This window comes from Mirounga leonina, unplaced genomic scaffold (genome assembly GCF_011800145.1).
Source record: "Mirounga leonina isolate KUSES-001 unplaced genomic scaffold, KU_Mleo_1.0 Mir_168, whole genome shotgun sequence".
In the NCBI taxonomy this organism is placed as follows: Eukaryota; Metazoa; Chordata; class Mammalia; order Carnivora; family Phocidae; genus Mirounga; species Mirounga leonina.
The window spans coordinates 59179606-59199275 of NW_023270426.1; the positions used below are offsets into that span (position 1 = coordinate 59179606).

A 19670-nucleotide genomic window follows, 5' to 3' on the forward strand; every position below is an offset into this window, starting at 1 on the left:
TTTTGGAGGAAGTTGCAGATCATCTATCTAAAGTGATCTAGCAGGATCTACTGATCTATAAATCACTGTCATATAGATAATTATTCAATCAATGGATATAAGTGAAATATCCACTGAGAGTATAAAAAGTATAGAAAATTGAATCTAGTGGTGTCCACATTTAGGAGCTTAGGACAGGAATAAAAATGGTGAGATGGAGTAGAGAAAAACTCGTGGAATAGAAACTGGTGAATCCAAAGAAAAGGATAGTTTCAAGAAAAGTTGGCTCAGTAATTTCTGTCTGCTACTATGTTGAGGTCAAAGAAGATGAGAACAGAAAATATACTGACACTTATTTTAGTAATTAGGCCATTTGTACCTTGGAGAAGATAAGAAAGGAGCAGGGGAGAAAGCCATATTTTATCCTAACAAGATGGAATTGAGGGTTAAAAAATGGTATTATACCTACGACCAGTCATCCAAACAAGAAAGGAAAGATGAGATGGTCACTACAACAAGTTAAGAAATGCATTTTTCAAAGTAGGGGAAAACCTTCCAAAAAGAGATGATGACGAATCACACAATATCTCTCAAGAGCAGTCTAAGCCATAATTGCTTCAAACCCCCCCTGCTCCTTCCAATGTCTCCCTCACTCACACTCTCACCACCAGAGCCACGCTTCTCTGGTGGAGGCATGCTGAAGTTTGACATGTTAAGTGTATGTTACATCTGTCTCAGTGCATCAAGATGGCCGAGATGCCATCCAGCCTTCCTTAGGATTCATCTTCATGAACATACGGAAAAAGTTGTCCCTGTTAATCTAAGAACAGAAGGTGTGTGCTAGGATGCAGGTTCTTGTTTGTTTAGTGGAAATGCAAACCCCACTCTAGCATGGGGGCTAGTTCCATCTTGGAATGTTGTTGAAGAAATATGATGCTAAATCATGTATCCAGATGGTACAGCCCCAGGCCAATCTGAGTATGAATATTGCCTAAGTAGAAACTAGTTAGCAGAAACAAGTAAGCAGGAGAAGCATGAAAGTCCAGTTCTTATTCATTATTGTATTCCTGGAACCTAACACAACACCTAGCATGGAGCTTCAATTATTGTTTGTTACATTGAACAGCATTTTCTAAACACTTACCCAGTCTAAAATTACTCTACCAAACAACTTGTTATGGTGACAAGAGCATAAGACTAGGACACAGAAGGTTAGGGTTTTAGGTGTGCTCTTGAACTTTTTCTTTTCTTTTCTTTTCTTTTTTAAGATTTATTTATTTATTTTAGAGAGAGCATGCAAGCCAGGGGGGGGGGGGGACAGAGGGGGAAGGGCAGAGGGAGAAGAGCAGGAGGACAAGCAGACTCCCGGCTAAGCACGGAGCCCCCACGCGGGGCTCCATCTAGCGACCCTGAGATCAAAACCTGAGCCGATATAAAGAGTTGGGTGCTTAACCAACTGAGCCACCCAGGTGCCCCTGGAACTTTTTGATAAGTCTTTTATCTTTCCGATAGTTTTCTCATCTATATTCCCATTCTGCCATACTCCACAGGTTTTAGAGGGGTCATGCATGAAAAAAGGCACATGAAAGTGCTTGGTATATTTTTCTATACTACACAAATATTAAGGCACTTTTTATTATTACTATTAATATATCATTTAAGGTGATCAGATGTTGACATAAATTGTGTATTTTTTTTCTAAGTTGGCTTCGCTACAAGTGTTATTTTATTCTTATTTACCCCTGTTTATCTAATCCCTGTTTGAAATCTGCTAAACTATTTGCCTATTTATCAGGGTGGCCCTAATTTGGAATACAGAGACTAATGGCATTGGAAAATTGCACTGAAAGGAGTCACCCATGTATTATGATAGATCATAAATATGGATGACTAGAAAGTAAGATGCTTCGCTTAAGATGCAAATTAGCAGAGAATGAGATGCAGTGAGTTGTACACCAGAGATTCAAATCCTGATGGAGAAGTCCCTGTAGGGTCACCGACAAAAGGCAGGTTTCTGCTGTCACTCCCCAGTGAGGCTGTAGACACTCCCAGGGCCTGTCATGCAACACTAATTGAACAGGATACTAATAGGGGAGAAAGTGTGCCAGCCACATCCCCAAGTGTGGAGCCACCGAGTTGAGTCTGGGGAGGCACTCTTTGCAAACAGCACACAGGCACAGAATTACAACCCAGAAATCCACAGCCAGGCCAATCCTAGCAGCAGAGTGGCTGAGAAACTGCAAAAGGCAGAAAGGGAGAAACGGATGCTTTGTAGGGAATGCAGATAGTCATAATGAGGATAAACAGTTCTCAAGGGAACTCTAGTGCTCTGTAATCCAAACTCTCTTCCCTGCGCTCCCATAACTTGCAAAGTTTATCCCCTAAGTCCCCCATCCTGCCACCCTTCCAGATAAGATTCAGATGATGAGGTCCCTGGTGTAATATATCAGACAACAGAGGTTTGGAGTACGTTTATTCATGTAGACATGGTAATAGCATATGAATATGTAATCTTGAGTATGGCCAATAGCAGAAAGAGGGAGAGAATTTAGAAGTCAAAGAGGAAGAAGATCACCATATACAATACAATTACAAAGTGTCTGCTCTAAGAGTCCCTAATAGAGGCAAAAAGTAACCAGAAGCATAGCTTTAGTTTCATATGTACTCATATTGCCTTCTTTTTATTGTTGTTAGTCTGGATACCTCCTCTGCCCTGCCTGTGTTATGAGTCTCTTCTCAGAACTAACGTTACAATCCAAACAGACCATGTTCTTTGTGGCAGTAAGTGGGAAAAGAGAAGGCCAAGAGAAAAAGGAAATATAAGAGATAGAAGTGGGAACAGAAAGTAAGAAGGAATGACAGTGAATTAAAAAAAAAAAAAAACAGGGTTTCATTTCCATGACTCCAGCCACCTACACACCTTTCACAAATTCTAAAACTTATGTGGAGCCATATCATCAGGACTGCAGTCTCGGGAACACCAGACTGGGTAACAGGCATCTCTCAAGTCTCTCTTAGATGACCCTCTTCCCAGAAACATCATCTGTTAAACTGAACTGCAAATTTCTCAAAAACAGGTCACTGATCCTTTCTGCTTCTGGTCACAAGATGAAGTCTTAAAAGGAACTGCCTCTCTCCAAACACAGGAACTTGAGATTTAAAAAAGCCAAGAAAGGAAGATAAACAAAAACACATTTAGAGCTTCTACTCACTTGGTAAATCAGATTTCACAAAAGTCTTGAGTACTACTTTAATAAAGGACAAATTACAATCAAGGAAATTTGTAATTTATCCAAGTCATGTTTAACAAAAATAGATTCAAAGCACTTCCAATCCAACAGCCAAATCATTCTCTTAAAGACATGAGTGGATATATCAAATGATATTTATCCATTAAGAGATCTTCATTGAGCCTCAAATATAACGAGTCTCAGTAAGTCAGAGTCTCGCCATCAAGAATGCCATCTTTAATAACTATAATCTGGGGGTGGGAGTAAGTTGTGTGTGGGGGTCCACATTATACCAAGATACCTGCTATAACATCATATACAAGATAATTCCACAGTCAGCATGGAGAACAGATGCCAGGTCACAGAGTATGATCCCCATGTAAGGAGCTTTAAACAACAGCTACAGAGCATATGTCAAAGGAGGTCAAGTAGTAATAATAATAGCTCACATTTATTGAGCCCTTACTATTTGTCAGGCACTAAGTGTTATCTCACTTAATCCTTACTACCATATCATGAGGTAAGCATTATGACTGGAAAAATGAGCTCAGAGAGATTAATTTGCTCAAGGCCATACAGTGAATAACTGGGTAGATTTTGAACCCAGGTACTTGACACCAGAGCTTCTACTGACCCCCATGCTAGACCTCCAAAGGCTCATCCTCCAACCTTGCCCCTCGTTGACAATCCTTCCATGAACTTCCATCATGTACTCTTCTACATGGGTCTCTCATTTTCTCTCCTGAAAGTCCTTCCTTCTCTGAAACCAGTTTTGTTTCCATTAATTCCTCCCTCTGTTTTAACATTTCTCTTTTCTTTCTTTCTTTTTCCTTTTCCCTCTCCTCCTCTCCCTCTTCCTCCTCTCTCCCTGTCTCTCTCTTTCTCTAAATCAAATTGAATATAGAGTTCAAATAAGTTCTTAAAATGATGACTATTTTATATCCTGTATTTTTAATTCAAAATGTGTATTAGCAGTACAGGAAAAGGGGGTACCCTTTTCTATATCTAGGTCTCTTCCCCCACAAAGGAGAATAAAAAAATAAGTAGCTTTCTACCGTATGACCCAGCAATTGCACTACTCGGTATTTACCCCAAAGATAAAAATGTAGTGATCCAAAGGGGTACGTGCACCCCAATGTTTATAGCAGCAATGTCCACAATAGCCAAACTATGGAAAGAGCCTAGATGTCCATCAACAGATGAATGGATAAAGAAATTTGGTATGTATTTATATACAGTGGAATATTATACAGCCATCTAAAAAATGAAATCTTGCCATTTGTAATGATGTGGATGGAACTAGAGGGTATTGTGCTAAGAGAAATAAGTCAATCAGAGAAAGACAGGTATCATATGATCTCACTGATATGAGGAATTCTTAATCTCAGGAAACAAACTGAGGGTTGCTGGAGTGGTGGGGGGTGGGAGGGATGGGGTGGCTGGGTGATAGATATTTGGGAGGGTATGTGCTATGGTGAGCACTGTGAATTGTGTAAGACTGATGAGTCACAGACCTGTACCTCTGAAACAAATAATACATTATATGTTAAAAAACAAAAAAAGAAGATAGTAGGAAGGGAAAAATGAAGGGGGGTAATTGGAGGGGGAGACAAACCATGAGAGACTATGGACTCTGAGAAACAAACTGAGGGTTCTAGAGGGGAGGGGGGTGGGGGATGGGTTAGCCTGGTGATGGGTATTAAAGAGGGCACGTTCTGCATGGAGCACTGGGTGTTACACACAAACAATGAATCATGGAACACTACATCAAAAATTAATGTAATGTATGGTGACTAACATAACGTAATAAAATAAAATTTTTAAAAAAGACACAAAATATCCAAAGGCAAAAAAAAAAAAAGTAGCTTTCTACTTCTTTATGGCCCTTGAATGATCTGTTTCTTGAATTGAGACTTAACTTACATCAAAAGGTTTCACACTACCCATAACTGGCACCGTGGACTGAATTGTGTCCTTCCCCGAATATGTATGTTGAAGCACTAGACCCCATGTGACTGGAAATGTGCCTTTTAGGAGTGATTAAGGTTAAAGGAAGTCATAAGGGTACAGCCCTGATCCCACAGAACTGGTGTCTTTGTAAAAAGAAGAAGAGATACCACAGATCTCTATCTTTCCACCATGTGAGGACACAGGGAGAAGGTGGCTGTCTGCAAGCCAGAAAGAGAGCTCGCACCAGGAACCAAATCAGCTGGCAGTTTGGTCTTGGACTTCCCAGGATCCAGAAATGTGAGAAATAATTTTTTGTTGTTTAAGCCACCCAGTCTATGGCATTTGCTTCGGCAGCCCAAGCTAATACAATTGGTCTTAAAAATATGGCTTTTCTTTAGGACAAAATTTCATTGCTTAAATTGTTAACATTATGATTTCAGTATGAGCATTCACATCATTACTGAAGAGTTTTGAACTTACTGAGCCTTGGTTAAGATGTTTCCTGGACAAAGAAGAAATGTACTCCTAAGATGCTTATATATAAAACATCTATTGTTTAAATCACACCCAAGATTTACCTGGACAGAAAACCATTTCTCTGAAAAGCCAAGAGATTTTGACAGATGTAACCTGGATCCTTCCTATAAAAGAAATTTAAAAAAAAAATTTAATGAAAAAAGAAGAAGAAGAAAGGAAGGAGAGTGCCCCAGATCTCTATACATGCGAGTGTGAAATTTGGTGACATTTTTTTCCTGTTATTTTATTCAATATCCAATAGATGACCCTATTACCAATTCTATCCATACCTGATAAAAGAAAAATAAACCATTCATCCAGCTATCAGGTCCAGATACTGGAAACAACCTAACACAAGAAAAATACTTTTTCAAAGTCTCTTTATCTTCCATGCTAACAGCAGTGTGAATGCTATTGCTATGCAGCTAGTCACTAGGGCTGTTGAAACATTAAACAGTATTAAGAAAATACCAGTAGTTTTAATTATTCCTCCGTTGGAAAATCTTTGGCTTCACTGAAGAGGGCATACGAGTTGTTTAATGGCCAAATGGCAAAGTAAAAAGCAAACGGTACAGAGAATACCTCCACCAACATCCCCTTCTAGGTTTCGTGAAACTTCAACAAAATACAGTTTGATGGACTCTTGGATAACCTCTGAGAGTTGGAGTTACTGTGAATCTCTACCTCTTCTTCCTGTGAAAGAAGCTGAGAAATTTGGGAAGAGGAGGCCTTGTATTTGAGCTTGACTCAGACATGCTTTTTCTGATTCAGCCATAGCTTTGTTTGGAAACCTGTACGTCATGGCCTTGGCGGGCCCCCAAGCATCCTCCTATGCAGTCTGCTATTTTTCCTCTAGCTTACCCAGAATAGCTGGGCAAAGATTTAGTACAGTTGGTATGCCGGTGTTTATAGGCCAAAGTGTTGTCAAGTTGCTTTCTGTGGGCAAGCAGAGGTTCTTGCAGACTGCCAAGAACAAAAGAAAAGGTGCTTCTGGCCTTCTGGTTTTGTTTCCTGGAAGAATTAGAGATCCACTTTACCTCTTCCAAACAACCCTGGGATTAGAAGACCCTTACCATGTTTATCTTCTTTCATTCTCTGAAAAATCATTATCCCACTCTGAAAACCAAGTGCTTAGAATTATGGTATATCATTAGTCATATATTTAAACATATTTATTATCTAGGATCCTGCACAGGCAAGACAGGTATACAAATTTCCTTCTGGAGAAGTTTCTGGTATATTATTTCTAGGTATTCTATCTTAAAATGCAAAGTCCAGTATTTGGGAGGAGAAATGCAAGGGGTAAAGGAAATAGATCCTATCCTAAGAAGAAAAGAAGAAAGAGATTTGCTAACTTTTAAACTCTTCTATCTAGAAGCCCTGTTTCTTTCCACTTACGATACAATATTTACACCTTTGTTTCCTGGTTTTATAGAGAATGGAGATCCCATTCTTCACTTTGGTCTCCTCTTTTCTGCTCAGTGTAGCCCAATAAAATAAGAAGATGGTCCAGATCTTTCTCCTCTGTCATATTCTCTTTGGTAAATTGCTACTCCTTTTGCAATTCCCCAGTTATATCATTGCTGATCCATTAGGCCATGCTACAAAATAAGACTCAAGTTAATGACTTGATGCAGGTTTCACCCTTTGAGCACCCAATTATAGACCAAGCATATGTTTCTGCCATGGAGAGAGAAAAGGCAAGAAAAAAATTACAGATGACACTCAGGAAATCTTCCCACTTAGAATCCTTGACTTCCTGCAGCCACAAGAAAAGCCAGTCATGGCTCTCAGCTGCTATTTCTCCTGGCCAGGGCAGGATTATGAAGCTTGGATGCCCTAGGCACTCTCCCAGTCCCTACCCCTGACCCCAGTCCATCATTAGAAACAAAACCCTTACCAAACCATGAATGATTGTTTTATAGTTTTCAAAATTACACTCATATGTATGCAAACATGAAACTAGGTTCTGCCTACATCTACTAATGTGTGCATTATGTATCTGTGTTTGCTTTGCTGGACTCGTAAGTGCTGGAGTGTGGAGCATGGTGGTGTAATGTAGCCGCGGTTGAGGCTCCTGGGTTAGGTGCTTGTCTTCTTACTGTACATTTGTATGAAACGACTGACCCAACCTGACATGGCTCATCCCCGTGGAGAAGATCCCAGGGAAACTGTAAGAAAAACATCAGAGAGGATCAATGACCAATGTTTTGTCCAGCTGCCAATGTAGTAGCTCCCTAATAATAGGTTGGAGGCATCAGGAACACGAGATGTTTACATTTATTTTAAAAACACCAGCTCCAAAAGAGAGCTCTTCTTGGCACAGTACACAAACATTTATAGTGAACCTTTCATCCTGAGCCCTTTTTAAGCATTACCTCATTAATCTTCAAAGCAGCTACATAAGGCAGGTAGAACTATTTGCTCTGCAATTTTAAATGTCGCACTTAATATGAGTAGGAAAGTGTGCAGTGACACTATACCAAGGTAGACGCCCAGCAGCACAGGTCGCCCTCCAGGGAGGGGGAACCTCTCTAGGACCTTCATCTGCCCAAGTCTTCCCATCTGCTCCCATCTCTCCAGAACCCTTACCTATCTCTTGTACAGCTGTATCCCATCTATAGGAGCTTTCCATCATCCCTCCCTGCCTAAGCTCCCATCCAAACTTGCCCATCTTTCTGGAATTCCCATAACTTTGCCTTATTCTGAGCAACGCTTAGTTAATCCAAAAAATGTTTTGTGTTACACAGTATGCCCTACATGTCACCCTTCTATTTATACTTTGACAGAGACCTTATGAAGAAGACGTCTTAATACAAATATAATGAAAGGAATGATACTTTAAGCAGGAGGATCTGGTGAATGTCTCTTACATGACATTAGACCTTGTAGGGTTTACCTAATCAATGAGTCTGTCCAGTAAAAAGATAAAGTGGATAGATTGGAATGAAACACCTTTCATTCTTCTTTATCATCTAAAAAATTATGTGTGTATGAGTGTGTGTATGTGTCTGTAAGACTAATACTTTCTACATCTCTACTTCTGCACTCTAACCTTCATCAGTATATGGGTCCTCTGTGTTTTCTTTTACTTTTAGATTTTAGATACTAGTTTGCATTTTAGGTATTCCATTTATTATTTAGTGGAGGGATACCTGGTGCTCTGTGCTTTCACCTTTAAGAAAACTGACTATCCACAGCAGTTCTGGAATGATTAAAGGCATCAGAAATATTATTATATCCTTACTGTAACCATTTAGAAATATTAGCTTCGAGAGGCAAAAGAGAGTTATCTAATACTATTTATTGGTTTGTCTGTGACTTCCTTCCTATTCTAAAAGAGCACTAGTTCAGCTTCATGAAATCTCCATACTTACTGAGATCTCTCCTTAATGGTACAATTCAGTTTTAATCACCTGACTGGACAATATGGCTTGTCAAAGGCAGAATTTGCCTCCTAGTGTATTGAGAATGTTTGTTGTATCTTTACTTAGATTATATCTCAGAAATTACATTAGAGGCTAACAATTAATCTATATAATGACAGTTCTGTTGACATCTCACGTCTCTCTATGCAATTTGCATACAAAAATACAAGCTAATCCAAGAGGATTCCTCGAGGGACAGCTTGAGAGAAAGCAAATTTTACATTAACCTAAGAAAAAAAGTCAAGTCCCCATCAAGAGTAGACCTCTGCGAGAAATGAAATATAGGATGAAAAACAGCTTCTCAATAGCTTCTCTACTGTTTAAAATTGTACCTCTAAAGTTTTTTTCTAAGATGAAATTCTATATTGGCTTCCATGTTTATATTCATATGAACACATATATGTCCAGTGCCCAGCACAGTGTCTGGCATGTTAAGATGCTCAGCAAAATTTTGCTGGAGAAAAAATGAGTAGAAAAACACTCAATGTCAAATATTAATCATCTTTGGACTATCCTCCATTTTATATTACCCAAAACTTGGCTTTCTTCCATTAGAGGAAATCATCAGAATTGGCAATAGTTTAATTATATTTGAGAAGATATACAAAATCATAAAATCTGTGCTTATAAAACATGAGCCAAAAAACATCTAATGGCCTAAGTATGGCCACTCTCAACTGCCCTCCATTTCCTTCTTAAGCGCCACTTAAATGTTCCCTTATTGCCAATTCTAGATATGTGTCTTAAATAAGTAATAAGATAATTAGCCCTGAAATACACACACTCAACAGGCTAACAACAAAAATAATAGAAGACCTTGGGAAAAAAATAATGCATTATAAAAAGAAATCATGAAGACCCAGTGGAGAGTGAAAAAAGCTAGCTGCAGGGCAGAACCAAATCAGATAAGTATGTACTGTGGTCTCCGTGATTCTACTTCAGCATGGCAACTTCTGGACAGAGCAAGGATTGTCATGGAGATCAGGAGATCTGGGATCTGGCCAAAATGTAAAACTACCCTGCTCTGTGAGCCTGAGCATGTGATAGCCTCTGGTCTGAGTTTTGTTTTGTTTTACACTGCAGACACTGAAGAAATATTTGACCCAACTTTCCTCATCTGTAAACATGATCATCTCAAAAGTCATCCTTTCCAAAACCAGAACTCAGTGATTCTAACATTCTAGGTCTCAGTGGCATGAAATCAGACACTAACTCCAATGAGAAAGGGAGAGAAAATAGGAGGAAACTGCTGCTTTCTGAAATGCATCAACTATCTCCAAACATGAGATCCAGCCCCAAATCAACGTGAAGGCTTCCTATTTTCTCTAACACTTAAGTGCCTTATGTCCAAAATGTTTTATTTCACACTGAAAATTCGAATATTTTGAATTTTAAGAAACCACCTGGGCTTGGTTCCATGTTTGTACTTGAGGTGGATCCTTATGTGAGAACCAGTATTAGAAGACATATCAGAGTCTAGCAATCAACAAGATAGATTGCACTAGATAGTGTCCTTAACCTCAGTTCTTTCCCACCCCAGGACCATGTCCAGACCAGCATCCCAAAAGCAATACAAATTGAGATCTTCAAGTAGCCCAGCTGACTCAGCTGAATAAGACTGCCTAGGCCCAGCCACTATCTAGACCCATTTAGACCTGATCATTCAATAACTATCTTTTGTCTTCCTCCTCTGCACCTGGTACTACATTAGGCAGTGAAGATTCAGAGGTGAACATTACTTAACCTTCCCCTCAAAGTTCATAGTCTAGCAGTTTATATGAAGAAGTGAATAGAGAAATATAAACCATGATACATGTGGTAGGATGGGATAAGGACAGAATGTACAGTAGTACATACGAGAGGCATCTAACAGTGTTTGGAGATGAGAGGAGGTGACATCTGAGATCTGAAGGTCAACTGGAGTAGGACCAAGACCTTCGGGAAGAGGGACCCATCTGGTAGAACAAGAAATCCAATGTTGGCCAGCACTGGTGTAGCAACAGACAATGGGGCAGTGTTTCTCCCTACCCACCTGCCGAGTCCTACCTAAGGAAGCTGCTACATATGCAGATTCCTAGGCTCCTCTGCAGCCTGACTGAATCAGAATGTCTTGGGGGTGTGGCCCAGAGTTCTGAATTATAAAAGTTCATCGAGTGATTTTGATGAACGTTGAGGTTTAAGAACCACTGCAATACCAAGTAGCCTCTTCACATATGTGGCTGCCAACGTCCAGCAGCTGAAAATGGTCACAAGTCTGTATAGGAAGATAGTCAGCAAGAGAGAATCTTGAGCGGGTTCCCAGCCACCAGGTTGCAGTTTTAGAGCAGATTCGAATTATGCAAAAACAAAAAGGACTGTGGTCTTGAACAAATTAACCAAGCCAGAACTCCAGCACAGAGGAAAATGCCAGTATTTGGGGACCAGAGCTGGAAGACAGAGTAGGACAAAGTCACAGGAATAAGGAAAAAGTTTAAATGATAACTAAATCTTAAGATCAGAGATAAAATGGCAGCATGGGCGATCTCATCCTGAGGGCGGGAATGTTGGGCCAGTCCTGCCTCCAGGAGCCAACTGGACTCCAGTGATGAAAGAAGACAGTTTCTGAGGGTGATAAATCAGGCAGGCCCATATACCCTGGGAATGATGATATGGTGTGCTGTGCCAGCTGATGTTATAACTTAGTATTCTAATAAAGTCATTGAAACCCTTTTGCCCTATTATCATTCTCAGTGCTTGTAGATACATGGTTCTCAATATTTCAACATTCCTGTCCTTTATAATTAAATAGAACCTGTTCATATTCCTAACCAGACCTAAATCTCAAATTGACATGTCTTCCAACAGGATTACAGGCCCACTTTTTTGATATTGAGATCAACACAAGTTTGTGATTGTAATTTGGAATCACTGATCAATGTTGGCCTTTCTAGTGCAAAACAATCAAAATCCTTTTATTCAAAGCATTTTTTCTGACTTAAGCTGCATTTAGAGGGTAATTAATTTCACTTGTTGTTCTTAAATGATTAGCACAGTTTCTGCAGGTCAAAGGATCAGTTGAAGAAACTATGAGCAATACTGAACAAAAAGCCCCAGCTGTGTCCTGTTATATTAATGAATCCAACACTGGTATTCATGCCCTTGGTGTAATAGCCTGGTTGACATTCAGCCACTTTCAATACTCATGGTAGTTCTAATCAAAAGGTGTACAACACCCTTTTCAGCTAGGTTTTTTTTAATAAAACAAAGTGGGCGCCTGGGTGGCTCAGATGGTTAAGCGTCTGCCTTCGGCTCAGGTCATGATCCCAGGGTCCTGGGATCGAGTCCCGCATCGGGCTCCCTGCTAGGCGGGGAGCCTGCTTCTCCCTCTGCCTCTCTCTTTCTGTCTCTAATGAATAAATAAATAAAATCTTTAAAAAAAATTAAGAAAACAAAGTGTAATATATGGCACGTGGGCTTCTAGAATCAGAAAAATCTGATTTAATCTTGCCTTACATTGATTAACTTGTGTGAACTTGGGCAAGTTATTTATCTCCAAGATGCTTATCTGTAAAATGATGGTATTAATATTACCTAGCTCTCTAGCTCACTGAACTGCTTCAGAGATTGAGATAATTGTATGTAAAGCATTCAGAAGAGCAATGATAAGTTAATTGTTATAATTCTTGTTCCTATTTTTATTGAGGCCACCCCAGCCCACAGGTACTGTGAAGTCACATCCACAGGAACCACCTGTGTTTTACTGGGATGTGTCTCTCCTTGATTATACAAATTGTCCCACGATTTCCTCTGGGAACTCCTAAGGGAATGTTGCCTCTACTCATGACCAAGGGTGGTCTTCATCATGTTCTTCCTCTCCTGCTTGGTGCTCTGAGTAATGTCAAACGTCCATGACTTGAGACCACTGTAACTGCAACCTACAATGCTGCCTTCTGATATTCTCAAAGCCCCAGTTCACTGAAGACTCAATAATGTCACATTCCATCACCTGGAGCAGGGTGATTGAGTACCAGCCATCCACAGTTTCCTGTGAGAACAATTTTTTCAACAGTATGTGCAGCCCCACCCTCCACAGAGTTCAACTATAGGTCTATGCATTGAGCCAAGGTAACTGTTTCCTGAAAGAAACCCTAAGCTATCCTTCATCCTCATTCCCATTCCAAGTTCCTTTCACCAATTTCCCACAAATCAATATGCCAATAAATCTTTATAACAGTGATTACTGGAAGACAGTACAAGCCAGTTGTTAAAAGTAAGGGATCAGAGTCAGACTACTTGGGCTAAAGAGGGAAAGGACAGCCCCTCTGTGTCTCAGAGTTTTTGTTTTTCTTTTTCAGCAATAAAATTGATAAAAAATAGTAGAATCTAATTAATACAAAAATTTGGGGGGGCCTAAATGAGATGAAATATCCAAAGACTTCAGCATGGTGCCCTGTACATGGCATCGGCTCAGTAAATGGTGGAAATGGACTTTACCTATTATTCCATTTCTGGTGATTACATATTATGGACTGAGTGTTTGTGTCCCCCCAGAATTAAAATTTTGAAATCTAGGTGGCTCAGTTCATTAAGCATCTGACTCTTGATTTCGGCTCAGATCATGATCTCAGGGTCATCAGCTCGAGCCCCGTGTTAGGCTCCACGCTGGGCATAGAGCCTGCTTAAGATTCTCTCTCTCTCTCCCTCTGCCCCCCCCACCATGGGGGCTCGCTCTCAATCTCTTTCTCTCTCTCTAAAAAAATTGTTTTTAAAAATTTGAAATCTAATTCCCAGTGTGATGGTATTTGGAGGTAGGGCCTTTGGGAAATAATTAGGTCATGAGGATGCAACCCTCATGAATGGGATTAGTCCCCTTATAAGAAGAGGCCAGAGAACTAGCTCGCCCTCTTTCCACTACATGAGGACACAAATTGGCAGTCTGCAATCTGGAAGAGGGCTCTTGCTAGAACCCAACCAGGCTGACAGCCCATCTCAAACCTCCCCAGAACTTTGAGAAATAAATGTCATTTAAGCCACTCAGCCTATGGTACTTTGTTACAGCAGCCCAAATTGACTGAGACACTATAGTTTAAGACAAAACTAAGACTTCTTCCACAACTCATCAGAATCACAAATGTTTCTATTCCCATAGGGCTTTCCCCCCTTTTAATGTTTACTACGTATTCAATAGCTATTGAAATAAAATCTCTTAAATTATGAGAAAATCATATGGAAATTTGTTTTTCAAAACCAATAACCAGTTATACCCTATGTAAGGTTAAAACATCAGGTTTAAAAAGATGCATTCTTCACTCTCTCTCTATATATATAAACTTGCCACCCAAGCAGATTAGTTGAAGACTGTGACACATTGATGTCATTACAGTTTTATAACCATTGTTCCCCAGAATTATTCCCTTGTTGAAAAAGTGAACCATGAAATGTGTTCACATAAATACATATTAAAGCAGCTCAAGCCATAGTAATAACATTTATATGTCACCTAATAATATAAAATGTTACTTCACTTCTGTAATTTAATTTAATCCTCACAACAACCATGTAAGGAAAGCACAGCAGATACTGTGCCTATGTTATAGGTAAAGAAACTAAAGCTCAGAGAGGGGTAATTTGTACTAGTCACCCAGATGGCAATGGTGAAGCCAGCACTTGAATCTGAGATTTTACAAATCCTATAGCAATGCCTGTTTACTGTGATACTGTTGGTTAAAATTGATTAATTTTGCTATATATGTATTTTGGTATGCCAATCCACTACCCTCCAATTCTTCCCAATTCACTTGCTACACATTTAAAAAGAGTCCATTCCACCATGTATTCCAATAGGATGCCAGGTATCATCAGGATTCCTTATCCTTTTCTGACCTCTCTTTTGAGTTTCTCACCTGAGAAGGATTGTGGACAATGAGAATCCAGAGGGCAGTTTAGGAAAGAGTCAGGAACCATGGATCACCATCCCTGAGTTCACCTGAGACTGGCTGCACTGGGTTCTGTGAGGCTCTTGGGGACCTATGGAAAAACATCATATTGAGGATGAGAACTAAGGCAGAACTTCAGATTGTGATCTCTTCCTTCTTCCTTCTCAACCACAGGTTCTCAACTGTAGTTGTACCTTAGAAATACCTGAGGAGCTTTCCAAAATTCCCAAAGCCTGAGCCCCACCCAGGCCAATTAAATCAGAATCTCTGGAGAAGAGGCCAAGATATGAATAGTTTATAAAAGCTTACAGGTGCTTCCAATGTGCAGGCAGGGTTTGAGAACCAGTGCAGCCGGCTAACTTCCACATCTCAAGGGCAAGGGTGCACTCACCACTGTTATGGAGGAGGGTGAAGACCATGAAAGAACTGCTATGCCTGGTCTGTGGAAGAACTGGAATCTGGGTCAAAAGACAGCCAGATCTGGACTCAACATATCAGCCCTGGCAGCAAGTGCTAGAATAATATGGGGAACATTTTTTACCTTGTCCAGGGTAAGTCTCCATTCCTACATGTTGCCTGAGTTCTTTCTACACAGAAAGATTACCCTATTCCCAATTTTCATTGTGCCTTCTATGACTATGATGTTAATGTTTAGGGGTTTGGTTTTTTGGTTAGGGTTATTGTTCATTACAAAAAAAAATCATTCAAAATTCACTCTTTAGAAAAGAATCCAGAAATGTAAAACCTAACATTTTTATTCCATATATATACTTTATGTGTGTGTGTGTGTGTGTATTTACTCTGAAATTTCTTTCAGACCTGGATGATTTTTGTGAGGTAAAATCAAACATCAGTCTTAATTATAGGTATTAAATGTTAGGGAAATAAATATAACAAGAAAAATACATTTCCCATTTGTTTAACAGTATGTTTAATTTACAACTCCTATCCTCTCATTGTTGTAACTGCTGACAGTTACAGTATAATTAAGGTCTCAGCATTTATTGACATTTCCTTAAACTTAAGTGACCCATTGTTTTTTGCACCATAACTCACATATGAGAAAAATCCTAAATTTGCCCTTGATTTATGTGACTAAAAATATTTTTCGATGTGAAATCATCCTTTATGTGTTTGCAGTATATTTCAGATGAAGATGTAGTTTTTTTGCCACTATTCTGAACTTCTCCCATCTGCCCTGATAAAAATACAAGTTATAGATTCAAGAATCTCCATAGGAATTCTTTAACTCTGTATCAACAGACAAAGAAATCATTCTTGAAATACATCTGATGACATGATAGACTGGTAAAGTCAAATCTCTCCAGAAGCAAAAATTAACTATGATTACTTGATGTAGACATCACTCAAACCAATCAAATGTTATTTTGGGAAATCATAAATTTATATCCAGCGTCAGTTTGTCACTCATTAAGTTCTTATAAGAATGATTAGGAAATTATCTTAATAAGTAAATGTTAGTCTTAACCTCTTCTTAGTTTGATGGCTTAAAAATATAAGTTTGTATCAATCCACTGAGTCTCACTAAAAGTCTCTGCCTGCTTGGAGAGTTATTTATTCTAGTATTAATAAAATTTATCCAAGATAGAAGAGGAAATTCTTGCATTGCTCCATTCTGCAACAAATCTACCTCTAACATGTTAGCAAAGCCTTCAAAATAGGATTTTATAGGTAATATTAATAAATATTTACCAGGTACCTACTATGTTCCAGGCACTGTGTGAGATGCTGGGAATATATGAAAATCTCATTATCTAAAAGTGTGCCCATACACAGAAACTCTGGGAGCAGATTGCAGTCTTGCCAAGGTGTCGTTTTAGTGACTGACACGGATCACCACCTCCAGCAGTCAGCAGTGACAGCAGGCAAAGCTGCTTAACAGGGAGTTACTGATCCTGCAGCTGTATTTTGCTTGTCTCTCCTTTGAAAGATGCTTCCTTTGAAGATCTGGATCATGTGGAAGAGAGGAAGCATGATATAACTTATAAATCAAGGAACAGAGAGGTTTTAGAGCTACAAGTAAATCACCTTGCCAGTAACTCAGAGAGATCACAGAGGAGGTAAACATAGTGAAGAAAATACAAAAAGATTCTGTGCACTTGATGATAAAGGAGTCAATTTCTTCTCCAATAAACATTTTTTAAAGTACCGCAGCAAGAATAGAACTGAAGAGTTTTCCTCTCACCCCTTGTGGAAAGGAAGAAAGATCCAGTTAAGGGAACCTGTCCAGGCTCTTTAAGGTACCACCAGGAATAGGTGGTAACATCTACCTCCTAAGGAAAAGTATGCACTCCTTAGATTTGCTCCCAAATTACTATCAGTACTCTCTTCCACACTTATTGAACCTGAAGAAAAACAAATTTCAGATACATTACTGATCATTTATCAATTCCTGGAACTGATAATAACAATCTTTCTTAGGTTGACTACCATGCCTTGTCCCTCAGGATTAGGCAGAATGTGTGTCTGAGGCTCTGGGTTTTATATCTGCAGAGATTTCCTCATTTGCCATAAAAATCATGTAACAAAGTGGTGATATAATTTACATTTCATCCGATTTATTATATTTTAAGTATTTTGAACATGGAGATAATGAAGAGGCATGATCATGGAAATTGTCAAAAATAGGACCATGGTTAATAACTTAATTTAGCCTAATCCACCTAAATAATAATAAAATCTCACTTAATTGGACTTCATTAATTTTAAATGTGACAAATCTACATGACATTTGGCTGAAGTTGATCTGTGAAATTAGATGTAGATTCGAATACCAGTTTACCACTTCTATAAAAATTGGTTAAACTCTCTCTACTTACTTATCTGGAAAATGGGAATAGTCTCTTATCTGTTTTTACTTTTTCTAATCATTCATACTGTTAACACTCTATTGCAATCCATGAACACCTTGTGCACAAAATCATACAAAAGCCTCCAATTAAAGCCTTCTGCCTCCACTCTTGCCCACCTACCCCTCGAAAATATAGGCTATTATATACACAGGGGCCATAGTGATATCAAAAATCTAAGTCAGAGAATATTACCCCTTTGCTTAAAATTCTGTAGACTTCTCACTCTACTCAGTGAAATCCGGACTCCTTCTCATGGCTGACAAGGCCTACCTGAACTCCCCGCCCACACCACTTCTTTAACCATCTTTTTTTCCAGCTTAGTGAGATATGACTGACAAAAATTGCACATATTTAAGATGTACAGTGTGATGTTTTCATGTAGATATACATTTTGAGGTGATTACATTTTGAAATGATTAATGAAGCCAATTTAAAAATCCATCACCTCACACAGTTACCTCTTTTCTGTGTGTGTGTGTGTGTGTGTGTGTGAGACGAACACTTAAGGTCTACTTTTTTAGCAAGTTTCAAAATACAACACAGTATTATTAACTACAATCACCATGCTATACATTAGGTCTCCAGAACTTACTCATCTTATATCTGAAAGTTTATACCCTTTGACCAACATCTCCCTATTTCCCCTCCCTACAGCCCCTAGTAACAATCATTCTGCCCTGAGTTTTACTTTTGTAGATTATTTCACTTAGATTAATGTTCTCCAGTTTCGTCCATATTGTCACTAATGACAGGATTTCCTTTTTTATTAAGAGGGAATAATATTCCAGTATATGTGTGTGTCTACCCCCTAAATGTCCACTGATGGATGATGAATGAATAAGAAATGGATAGATAGATGATAGATAGATAGATAGATAGATAGATAGATAGATAGATAGATGTCAGTTTCATTTGGGATATATATATATATGTCAGTTTCATTTGGAATCTAAGAAGATCCTATTCATCATATCTTGCCCTTAATAAATGTGGTTAATTATATAATAGCTTGTACAAAGTTCTACTAATTTGGTGTTAAGAGTTATCAACTTAATCACAAAAGCTAGGTGTGGTGATTTTAAAATATGGCCGCAAATTCTTTGACATTTCTCACATTGGGCGGGTCTACCTCTCCTCCTTAAATCTGGGCAAACTTGAGACTTTTGCATACGGAGCTAGGTCAGAATGGGTCATGCACCTTCCACCTCATTCTCTAGGAAAATTCACTGTGGAGTAAGCTAAGCACCATGCAAAAAGTTTGGCCACCCCAAGATCTCCATGGTGAAGAGGACACATGTAGGTGCTCTCATTGACAGCTAATTTTGCAGCTGATGACCAGCATTAACTGTCTGTTATCTTGGATCTCCAGCCCAGTCAAACCTTCAGATGACCACAGCCCTGGATGACATCTAACAAAAACTGTATAAGAAACCCCAAGGGAAAACTATCCAAAGAAGCCCTTCTAAAATTTATGACCCACAAAACTGAGAGTAAGATCAAATAGTTGTTCTGTTACACTTTTAATTTTGGAATCAATGTATTACAAGGTAATAGAGAATCCTATACAAGGAAATGTCAAAATTGAGTTTCTTGTCACATACTATTTTCACCTATATTGTTCTGACTCTACTTGCCATGTGGTAAGAAAATGACTTATGTAAAATTTAGCCATGTGTAAACATTGACTTTCATTCACGTAACAAGATAGAAAAATATTAAAACTAGAAAGTGTTGATTTCAGGTCTCCTAAAAATGGAGCCCATGAAGGTTGTGGCTTAT

At 38.9% G+C, this 19670-nt stretch overlaps 1 long non-coding RNA gene across 1 annotated transcript in view; it reads right to left on the minus strand.

Annotated features, from left to right (window-relative positions):
- Nucleotides 1-15039, minus strand: part of LOC118016984 — a 158406-nt gene extending 143367 nt beyond the window's left edge. Inside the window, exons 1-2 of the long non-coding RNA XR_004681002.1 lie at nucleotides 14986-15039; nucleotides 5738-5800 (exon numbers count right to left, since the gene is read on the minus strand). This is a non-coding gene — a long non-coding RNA (uncharacterized LOC118016984). The remainder of the gene's footprint in view (nucleotides 1-5737; nucleotides 5801-14985) is intronic.
- Between the last annotated feature and the right edge of the window lie 4631 nt (nucleotides 15040-19670).